Source organism: Mytilus californianus, unplaced genomic scaffold, assembly GCF_021869535.1.
Source record: "Mytilus californianus isolate M0D057914Y unplaced genomic scaffold, xbMytCali1.0.p SCAF_3, whole genome shotgun sequence".
In the NCBI taxonomy this organism is placed as follows: Eukaryota; Metazoa; Mollusca; class Bivalvia; order Mytilida; family Mytilidae; genus Mytilus; species Mytilus californianus.
Window position 1 is genome coordinate 88,178,051 of NW_026262679.1, and position 12,412 is coordinate 88,190,462.

Genomic DNA, 12,412 nt, shown 5'->3' on the forward strand with positions numbered 1-12,412 from the left:
AGATTATTAGAAAGCAATGTGCACAATGTGCACAAATGAAATATCATTTTAAATATTAACAAAAGGAATATAAAAATGTTCCAAGTATAGTTGAGCCCTTGTCACTTTAAAACATTGGTTGTTCAAGTTCCTTGATCTTTTTTATTTTAAATATTACTGATATGTATGTCAAGGAACATTAACTCTACGCTACTATTATACATGATTAAATTGTTTTAATCATCAAATGTTATTAACCTCTACGACTTCGTTTTTGATTTGGCTAATAACTATTTAAATTCGAACGCCACTGATGAATCTTTTGTAGACAAAATGCAGGTCTGGCGTACAAAATTATAAGCCTGGTATCTGTGATGAGTTTTAATGCAGCAACGCATTTTTATTTGATTGAGATGACGATTTGTTTTAAAACGAAGTTTTTATGTAGGAAGTGCAAAACCTTGCATTTTGCCTGTTTATTAGCATTAGCCTTATATCGTTATTATGTCAATCCATTACGCTATAATTGGTTATCTGAAAACTTAAATATATGATATGTTCTGAATCGGATAATGACGAGAAGAAGATTCCAAGGGGCAATCAGAAACAAAAAGTCAAAGAACAACTGACATCATCATGCCTAAAAAAAACTACGAAAATACAAACCTAAAGCTACAAAATAATTTGTTACAGCTATATTTCGTTTACTCATCATCTCTACAATGGCGTGAAGTTTTGAAAAAACATTTAATTATTTGCCTACCAATCTTCCCATATACAAGAAGGTATTGTCAGACTTTGGGAACGCGTACCGTTTCGATTTAGCGTACATTTGGCTTCATGTAATGTATAAATATACAGACATGTCCGGTCAGATTGAGAGCATTGATACGATGGCTCGTGAAGAGAGAGTGCAACGCCAAGTGCACATTAGAAAACACTTGCCAAATTTAATAAAAGGTCCATTTGATGACATGCTTTCAGGCAAAATTCCTGCCGTATTCACGATTCTATCATTTTGAAGTGGCAGGCTAAACGTGTCGCCCTTCATCCCAGTCAAACCATTTAGCGGAATCTACCTATGGAATCAACCAACAATCAATTACACAGTATTTTGACTTGTGAAAAATGCAACTGAAATCAGCAAGCGTCAAACAAGAGAACATTTTGCTATCATGTCAAATTGAAAATTAGTATATTGGACAAAAGAGTAAGGAAACTTCGTTTAAAATGTCTAAAATCAAGACCAACTGAGTTTGTATGAAAAAAGTACAGTTTTTAATCGTCTACTGTCTGTTATATTTGTTTTTCTTTCATTCATTTGTCATAAATTAGGGCCAAACCAAATGATAGCCTATACCAACCAACGGAACGAATGGAAAACAACTGTCTTATTCATGACCTAGTACAGGGACTTTCCAAAGAAAGGTAAGTGTCTCCTGCTATGCCTGCATCACCCGCCATGCGAATTCTCACTCTGTCAAAATTTCATGATCGGGAAAAGGACATAAGGATAAATTACATACCAAACAAATTAACTGGTATTTAAAGATCTAAGACTGCGAAAACATGTCGCTAGTGAGTTGAGACAGCCATACATGACATCGGTCAACCAATTCGTGAAGGTGACCGTTAGATTTATGTAGCGTCGATTTCGGTCGCTCTTCCTCGTAACTCTGTTGGAGCAATTTTGTGTAAGAAGCACATCCCTGTTAATAAAATCCGTCTAATGTGCATTAAAATCAGGTCTTAGGATTTTAATTTGTTTTACATTTTGTCATGTTGGAGTTTTAAGGTGACTAAACAGTATTGGTTTTGCTCATTGTTGAAGGCCGTTCGGTGACCTATATATGCTTACATCCATGTCAATTAGACTAAAGTGGATCTTTTTTCATTTTCAGTTATACCACATCGACTTATCTTTTTATTGTCATTCATTAAAAATTCGAGAAAAATGTGCATATTAGTGATACTTGAAAAAACATATGATGTAGACAGAAATAAAAATGTTACGCTTATCGTTTATATAAAAAAAAATTCTATTGAGAAAGAAATCAGATTTTTTGACCATTTTGTATACCTTCTTCGATGTTGTTTTTATTTCATTGTGCGAGAGAAACCATGATTTGTATTTGTGAGCTTGACTAATTTGTCTTTAAGTAATTTGTTATAATCTGATTTTTTCCCCTATCATAGTATTCTTTTAGAATTTGCTGCTGTCCTTTGAGGGGACTTAATAAAACATGTAGATTTTTCCGTAAGTTTTATTTTTCAGCATTAAATAAATAAATTCAATAAAATGCTACTATAAAGTATGTAACAGTTGTTTGTCAGAAATGAATGTAGTCTTTGTCATATTTCCCCATCAGAGATTTATATTTCTCACTTTTGAATGTAAAAATGGTTTGCTCCAAACCTGTATCAAAACATGAAAGATTACTTAATGTATTCAACTTTCCATGCAAAGAATAACACAGTTCATCATATATCACTATAAGGCAGTGGTGATGTTTCGCCACCATATGTTTGCAGTAATGTTATTTCGCCTCCATACCTTAGTAGTAATATTGTTTCGCTACCATACCTAGGCAGTGATGTTGTTTGCAACCAAATCTAGGCAGTGCTACTGCAAGGTTAACAAGGCAATAATGACATTCAAACATTCGTGCACTTTTATCAGTGCAGCAGTAGAAGCTCTAGTTGTCTGTGTTTTGTATTAGCCTTTCATCACATATGTTTTAACCATTAAACAACGACCTCAAATGTCTTTGCCATAGAAACTATATTTTCTTTCAGATCTTCTTAAAAAATCAACATGGAAACCTTAAAAATAAATGACACATTATTTAAAGGAAGTCATTCTACAGAGGAATTCTTGAAATCTTAAATATAAAGTTAACGCTTTTGAACGTATGCTTATTAATAAAATTATAAATGGGGCTATCTGAAAATTATGTCAATGAATGACACACTAAAATCGGTATTTCGTAAATTCTAGGCATGAAAGGTCAAGGTGTCATAACGCCCCCGTGAATTCTAAAATTTTAAATCTGTCAAATGATATACTTCAAATGTTCATAAGACATCAGACTATCTTTATATTTTTTAATTTTGTCTTACATATTGGATTAGGGCCTTAAACTTCTGACATCTAGTGAAAACCTGAAAAACTGCGAAAATATCTTCATTTTGAGATCCTCTCATCAATCTTCAGATTTTAGCAACAGTTTGTTCCGAAAAGATAGTTTGCCACAATATGTATCTTACAAATATGCTTAGGTGTATAATGTATCTTTTTGGGTTAACCTGTTCTTCTAATTTGACCAAAAACTACATGTAAAATAGCAATTATGGGTCTCATGTCTCGACATGTTTATGACGTCACAGCGATATTTTAAACGACTTTTCTGCATAGAAATGTTAAGATTATATCAACCTGTTCATTTATGAAAATAAATCAATATAACATCGAAAGATTTAAATGATTTTACTTATGTTGTCATTTTAGAGGCCAAATTATGGCTCTTATCATAACTCCTCGTTTATGTTTAGACACATAGACAAGAGGGTCTGTTTTTCTTGGATGACATAGTTGTTTGTATTTATAATGATTAAGATAAAAACACAATGTTGACCTCTGTATCCCAGTTTTTGACATTTGTACCTATTATATCTGTTTGTTTTGCTCACACACTGTTGTCAATATAATGGAATTCTATGTGACCGTCATAAAATGTGCAGGTTAGCTAGCTATAAAACCAGGTTTGATCCACCCATTTCTACATAAGGAAATAACTGTACCAAGTCAGGAATATGACAATTGTTTTCCAATCGTTGGAAGTGTTTGAGCTTTTGATTATCCCATTTGATAAACGACTTTCTGTTTTGAATTTTCCTTGGAGTTCGGTATTTTTATTATTTTACCTTTTATAAATGCTCCGAAATTGAAAGTAACACGTAGAACACTGAGGAAAAATATTTACACAGTAATACTAACATTAATATAATTAAACACTCAGAATGATAGGCGAATGCCGACTGATATCAAAACAGCTGTCGTTTTGAAAATTTCATCACAATCTCAAAGTTTCAAATATGTGTAATGCTTTGATTTTTTGTATATGTATATTACTAGTATCAATATACTGAATACTAAACATTTAGAATAAGACCTAAATTTCATTACTGAAGAATCTTAATTTCGTCTGTAACAAGGTCTTTTACATGACAACAGATTTTATATCAATTAATTTTCCCAGTTACATGTGCATATTTCCTTACACTGCGTGATCAGCCATATATCTGTCTTCGTAAAAGGACATATTAAGTCCATATCGGTTGAAATGGAGGTTATCTCTCACATGAATTTATTTATGTATAGGATAGGCGTCGTTTTGGTTGGATAGTAGAAGGCTTACATTAAAATGTAGGGTTCTACAACTTAGATTTTGAACTTGTTTATCTGACCTGAATTGACACTGTTATATATATATATATATATATATATATATATATAGTCAACATCGTATGGCATTGCCTAATGATTTTCCATGTATGAATAATAAATGTTCAACAAATATATTGTGTTATTTCAGAAAACAACAAATTATGAATGATAGCGTAAAATATCAATAATAGCATTCAATAGCATTGCACCATTTATTATTGGCATAATGTCCTATTTAGAATTTTGATAAAAAAAAGTTATAACAAATAGTTTCCAAAATTAAATTTAAAAAAGATTAACTACTTGTTATTGATATTAAATTGTGTTTTTGCTATCATTCATTGCCATATCCGGTCTCTTACTTTCGGAATATTTCCGATTTTTGTATTAATCGCTACCATTTGTTGGAGCTTGTATCGAATAAATCCAAGGAGTTCCGAGTGCATCTTCTTGCACAACCTGTTCAGTTCGCATAAATGAGATAAAAAGGACTGTACACCTGTAAACCGTAGGTTTTATAGTCTCTCATAATCAGCTGACAATAACGTCACTAACATTGAAAGCGTATAGATAAAACAGGAAAACCCCTTTGGATTTAGAAGTGATCTATTTAGGTACACTGTTTGGTAAAACCTCTTAACAAAATTGCATTTAAATAATCATAAATACAACGAAAATTCAGCACGGGTTTTTATATCTTGATTATTAATAATACTCGATGAAGTAGATATTTTCACTGATGAGATGAAAATATAAGATCTATTGATTTCAATAACAATATATAAGATTTACCATTAGATGTAATACAAAAATACAAACACAAAAGTAATTACTAGTAATCGAACTAAATTATAAGGAACATTTAACTGAGAAAAAGGAAAATGCCATGTTTCAAGGCTAAGAACTGGGAAATATTAAACTAAGCTTGGGGTCGTGGGTCATTGCAACCGACAAGAATCAAAGATGGGACTAGGTCTAAAAGTATACTAAACTACCACGGTATCAAAACAATATACATAATTTAAAGTCCCAGTCTGAAGTTCATGTAACACTAACATATTTTGCAATATGATGAAATAAATCACTGTGTAATTAATCAATATTTACAGAGATTAGTATCGGTTAACAGCATGTCTATCCAGGCCACTTGTTTGTCACAACGGTCAATAGATATTAGTATTCAATCTAGTGCAAAATGATTGTAATGCAATCTTTTATACGACAAACAACTTGAATAAATGATCGTTTAATGTCAGCATACGAAAGGAGAAGTTATATCTGATCATTTATGTCTAACTTTGCAGAATTTAAAACAGGAATATCGAATAAAAAAAGATAGCGTGATTTTTAAACAATGAAATTATTAGTCTAATCATTATTATCGTTTCTCTATTTTCAAATGCCAAAATTGAAATGCAATGTCAACTTTTGCGAATAGTCGTAGACTAAAAGAGGGACGAAAGATACCAGAGGGACAGTCAAACTCATAAATGTCATGTTTTAAACAGTAAAAGCAACACACAAAATATATTTGGCTATTTTCAGCACTTATCAAGAGACAAAATGTTTAACGGACTGAACATAGTAGTAACACAAGTTGCTATATAAGTTTTTGAATCACATCGACACCCTACAATCCAAATATAAGTTGCAACAGCAGAGGATTGTAAAAAGACTCAAAAGGCAGAGGCGGTATATATCAATAAAAGTATAAAAAAATATACGCCAAATTTAAATATATTACAACAAATTCGAAACTATACTCTTAGTGGAGCATTTGTCCTTTAGTGTTATGAATCTTAACTCGTGGCTTCATAGTATTAAAACATTTGACTTTTCTATACTTTACACAAGTATTTCCCATTCCAAACTAAAATACATATTGAAAGAGTTGGTCCTGCTTTGTTTCATAAAAACAAATGGCCTCTGTGGATACAAGTTTCTTGTCTTAGGGAGGGATAAATCGTACTTTTAAAAAAATCAATCTGATTCAAACAAAAAAATTCTCATTATCAATATGCTTGATTTCTTAATTGACAACATATTTGTCACAAACAATCGGCATTTCCATGTGAACCAACTGCGCTCCTCTTCTTGCCGACTTGATCCTTTATTTATATGAGGCTGACATCATACAGGAACTTCTTAGGAAGAAAGAAAAGAAGTTAGCAGTATCCTTTAACCTGACTTCCCGCTATACAGATGATGTTATCTCAAAAATAATTCATTTGGTGATTTTGTTGAAGGCATCTATCCCACCGAACTTAATATGAAGGATACAACAGATACAGTTAAGTCGGCCTTATATATTGAATTACATCTAGAAATTGACAATGATGGTCGGTTGAAAACAAACCTTTACGACACAAGAGATGATTTCAGCTTTCCGATTGTGAACTTCCCATTTCTATGTAGCAACATTCCAGCAGCACCTGCATACTGAGTATATAACTCCCAGTTGATACGACATTCCCGGGCTTTTATTTCCTATCATGATTTCTTTGATAGAGGGTTGCTGCTCACAAGGAAGCTATTAAACCAAGAGTTCCAAGTGGTGAAGTTGAAATCGTCCCTTCGTAAATTTTACGGACGCCATCAAGAGTTGGTTGACCGTTATGGAATATCCGTTTCACAGATGACAACGGATATGTTCCAATACCGTCCCCTTTTCCTGGAATGTTACCTATCGAATTAGACTTATCACCGGGTTTGTACTAACATGAGCAACACGACGGGTGCCACATGTGAAACAGGATCTGCTTACCCTTCCGGATCACCTGAGATCACCCCCAGTTTTTGGTTGGATTCGTGTTGCTCAATCGTTTATTTTGTATACTCTTGTTTGTTTGTCTTTTTAATTTTACCCATGACGTTGTCAGTTTATTTTCGACTTGTGAGTTTGAATGTCCCTTTGTTATCCTACAACTGAATTGTATCCACTAAATCTAATTAATCAAATATAAATAGTGACCTTTTCATACCTTGATATAGGAATTTCGCATGAATATATCCATACCAAAATGTTTAATAAAAATTCATAATGCGACTAAGTCTATCTATGTCTGTGGTTTAATATAAACCAATGTACGCTCAAAACATTGAAACATTATCTCATTCATTAAAACTAAAAACAAAAGTAGAGTGACACTGACATATACTTATGACAAGTCATTTCAGCACATTTGCTTTGGGTAGGAAAAGTGTACTACTGAACTGGTGAAAGTATTGGGGACGAAATGTCTAGCAGTAAAGTCATCGATCAAGTGCGTGTACAAACATATCAAAGATGCCAGGCTTATAATTTGGTAAGCCTGACACGCATTAAACTGGACGAATTTACCAGTCCGTGATGGTGATATTCTGTTGGCTCCTTGCTTTATCTTGTTTCATTTTCGTGTGAACAAACAACGGCAGGATACCAAAGGAATTATGTCGACAGTATTTCAAGCAACTGTAAATGTGCCGAGTACTTGTAATCTTATTTCTTTACTTTATATTGCTTTTTTTTTTTTTTTTGAATCGAGCGTCACTGATGAGTCTTTTGTACGAAACGCGCTGTATTTTGAATTTTGAATGTTTGATTTTGAATTCTTAATTCTTAAATATGAATGATTTTTCTCGGTTATCGTAGAATACGTCGACATGTCGTGTTAAAATGACATCCTAGAAAATATGAAAATATGAAGAAAATATATATCATTTTTACTTTATTTTTGTTTTCATCTTTAATAAATCCAGTAATGTTTAAATTGTTTAAAAGGTACAATGGTTTATAACAGGCAATGACGCAGCTAAAACAATTGCGTGTATGAAATATTCTGACAGTTCTGTTTAGCCTAATCCCCTATTTTTTATTTTATTTTTATTTCAGTCAAAGTAATTGGATAAACAGTTTTATATGTCCGTAGTATAGATTAAACTTACTTGGTTTTCCTTTGTTTAATTGTTATCCCATGAAAAATTAGCTTGAATTGTCTCAAAATGGACAAATTTCAATATTGTATTAGTGAATATTGTGTACTTAACATGGTTATTAGTAGAATTTGTGGTGTACGGGAGGCAACTCTGGATAAACATTTTAATGAAAAGCATAGGTTTCATAAACAAAATTATGAAAAAAACTGTCGCTCGGAAGAGAAAATATAAAAACAATTTCATGTTTTCACATGATTTATACTGACAACTTAAGCTATGTTTAGGAAAGTAACCATGTATGTTCAAACAAGGAATTTGTTTTTTAATATCTCAGATAAATGCGTGCTAACTGAAAGACGAGTTTTTAATGACAAAGCATAACTCGGTGGTTTCTACTTATACATTATTATTTAACTTCGATTTATATGCAATTCTTGTCACAATTATATGTCTATAGTAACACAAGTGATTTATTAAATAGTGCTGATAAATCATGGCAATACAAAATATTCTAAAATATAGATATTTATTTCCCTTTTCAAAAACAAAAATTGATCCTGAAAGATCTAATAATTCAACGTTTAAATTAAAAACTTTTTTAAAAATGTTTCCTTTCTTTTTTGGATATTTTGTCGTCCATGGATGACATGAACTGATATGTTAAACTCTAGTGACAAACAATAAAGAAAAAATACCGGGGAAATTTGTTTTTTTAATTTCATGTAAAAACAGAGAAACCGTATAGCCTTATCCCTGCAATTTTTTTTCTTTACCTTTACAAAAAAGTCTTTCTATTAAAGATTCTTAGTAATCCAGTGCATCATATGTCTAAGCTTCAGAATAAATATAGTGCTTTTCCTTTTATCAAGAAGAGGGAGGGTATTATTAATACTGATGTCGAGAGACGTTTGTATTGTGTCTTGGATTTTAAAATATTTGGCATCGAAAATCACTGAGGATACTTTTATTGTCAATATGCACATCTGGTGCATGGAAAACGGTACTCTTTTATATTATTTCGTCCACGAGGTCGTTACCTTGTGGACTGTTAATCCCTGTCGATGTTACCACCCTAGTGGATCAATACTTCAGTAAAAGAATGAAAATACGGATAATGATTTTAATTAAAATTTGCACCCTATTGGAACCAAATGTGCGCCTCCCATTGTCGACCATTTCTTATTTTCGCATGAGTCGATTATTTCAGACACTTATAAAAATAAGAACATGAAAGAAGCTTGATTATTTAATTTCACATACAGATGTAATTATGATTCTCTTTCCGTTAACAATTCAAACTTTTATGATTGGGTCCAACAAATATATTCTCAAAAACTAAGCCCCCCTCCCCCTTCCACCCGGCCTGAATTTAAGACATATTACTCGAACTGGACTACAGTGGTCATCTCAGTACCAGAATCTATGGCAAATGACAAATTTTCTACACCCGAGTAGCAATTTACCAATTTCCCCGCTTATAGAGTATACATTTTTCAAATCATACGACATTTTTAAGAGGTTGCAGATGGTACTCAGACGTCGAAAATGTCATCGGTGTCCAAGCAAAAAATTACTGTGTCGTGGTTTTTTCAATCAACGTTAAGTCCATGTTCTCAAAAAGGTCATCAATAAAAGCAACAGTAGTATACCGCTGTTCGAAACTCATAAATCGATAGAGATAAAAACAAATCCGGGTTACAAACTAAAACTGAGGGAAACGCATCAAATATAAGAGGAGAACAACGACACAACAAAAACACAACATTAAAATGTAACACACACAGAAACGAACTATAATATAACAATGGCCATTTTCCTGACTTGGTACAGGACATTTTAAGAAAAAAATGGTGGGTTGAACCTGGTTTTGTGGCATGCCAAACCTCCCGCTTTTATGGCAACGTCAAACACAACACCAAAACGACAACATCACATGACAGGACCACAATACAAATAAATGGGAGAACATATAGAACAAAGAAACACACAAATAATAGCTAACAAAAGGTACTAGGCTTAAAATTCAATACGCCAGACGTGCGTCTCGTCCACACAAGAAAAACCAGTGACGCTCAGATGAAAAAAGTTTGAAAGCCAAAACAAAATGTACCAAGACCTAATAGACAAAATTCAGCGTCACCTTCACATACAATACAGGATAGTCTTGAGTTATAAAAGATTGTAAGGGATGACGTTTTTTTCTCTTTTTTTTCTTTTGCATGTTTTACTTTATTTGTATTTTATGTCCCTTTTGTCGTATGTAGGTCCAGATGGGCGCTTTGGACGCATGCAATTTGAATAGTGCAATTTTCATTTTGTGTACCCTCGTATTCATATTTTATTTTATATGACTTTACTTGGAGAGTGTGTATATTATGTCATTATGTTTTACTATACTGTATTACATCAAATTTACAATCAACTACAAAACTTTTTTGTTTTTTTTGTTTGCGTTTTTGTTAGGTTTAAATGCATGTCTGTTTTAATTATGTTAATAAACTCATCATAGATATCAGGATTAAAACTTTGTACGCAAGACGCGCGTTTCGTCTGCAAAAGAATCATCAGTGACGCTCGATTACAAAAGTTAAAAAGGCCAAATAAAGTACGAAGTTGAAGAATATATTCCAAAGGTAGAAAATCATTAGTATTTCGAAAAATTCTAAATTTATAAACAATTAATTTATAATTATGACCATATCAATGAAAATTGATTTCAATTATACTATCAATTAATAATAATGTAGTTATTGTAAACAGGTTAATTTTCGCAGCATATTTATTTTCGCAAATTTTCACGTAAACGTGGATATGCGAAAATACAACTTCTGCGAATATTTCAAGGAAAACGATTCAAAGAATGAAGGCCATTCATTAATGACTACCATTATGATTATGTACAGGGCTAATTTATAACAACAGTTTTTCAGATGACAGATCTGTATCCCAAATTAAAAACTTTATTTTCAAATGAAAGGCAGTGTTAGAAATCAAAACTTTTAACTGTTGACAGTCGAATAAAATTAAATGAAATCTATTTTAAGCAAGCGGAAATTAACGCTATTGTTATATAAACAACACTTGTGACAGTTCGGTAAATGACACCTCCTACCATGTTTAAAATTATTACCACGTTGTATCTGCTACACTGAATAATATGAACAAAAGATTAATTAATTAGCCGTAATCCTCGCAGATACTAATTGCTCTCACTAAATTCAATTGTGTATGTGTTTTTACAAGTAAACATAAATGCAACAGTTAATTATACTAAATATAGGACAATTCACAAATGTACATTAGTATGACTAATGAACCGACAAAAAACACATGTTTTAAATCATTTACTTAAATTTAGACAGGCCTCCTACAAATCGGGAATTCAAAACGGCGTGAACATTTCGCGGTTGACATTATGTTGTATATCTATAATGTTGTTCAATCAATGATAATTTGATTCTATTGTATATTTATAATGTATGTTTTTTTCTCACAATTTTGGCTGCTGGATTCCAATTATTTCTGCAATCATTAATTATATCAATATAAAGGAATATTATACAACTGCCACACAAATGAGAGGCATAGCTAGCTATAGTCACATTCTTCGGAAAATGTCAGTACCAAGTCACGGAAAAGACACTTGTTTTGCAGTTTTATTACAATTTTGCTGTTTTAAAACTAAGGAAATCATATCATAATAAGGACATTATGCCTTATATGCACAACTCTGACAACCTATACTGGTTTATAGTGCCTAACATGATTTGGGAGGTAGACGAATCCGGCCTTAAAAAGACCGAATTGACTTTATGTACAAAAATAGGCAGATCGGTCTTATTTTGACTTCATTCACTCACTGCTTTCATTTGGATTAAATTAGACTGATAACAGCGTATTGAGACTGAAAAATGATATTTTCTGTTAAGACACACAAGCTTTTTACCTTACATAGACTTGCGTAAAATGTGTTTAAATGGGTTTTTTTCAAAATAATATTTTTTTCAAAGAATTTAAACGCATGATCTGTAAATTTTCTAAAATTTCTAAACAACGCGCTAAATCATTAGT

At 32.1% G+C, this 12,412-nt stretch overlaps 1 long non-coding RNA gene across 1 annotated transcript; it reads right to left on the reverse strand.

Moving 5' to 3' along the window:
• Nucleotides 1–2,227: 2,227 nt before the first annotated feature.
• On the reverse strand, nt 2,228–4,910 carry LOC127733588 (uncharacterized). Its single transcript, XR_007997130.1, has 2 exons — nt 4,789–4,910; nt 2,228–2,802 (listed from the first exon to the last, which is right to left on the reverse strand). It is a non-coding gene; the product is annotated as an uncharacterized LOC127733588 (long non-coding RNA).
• Between the last annotated feature and the right edge of the window lie 7,502 nt (nt 4,911–12,412).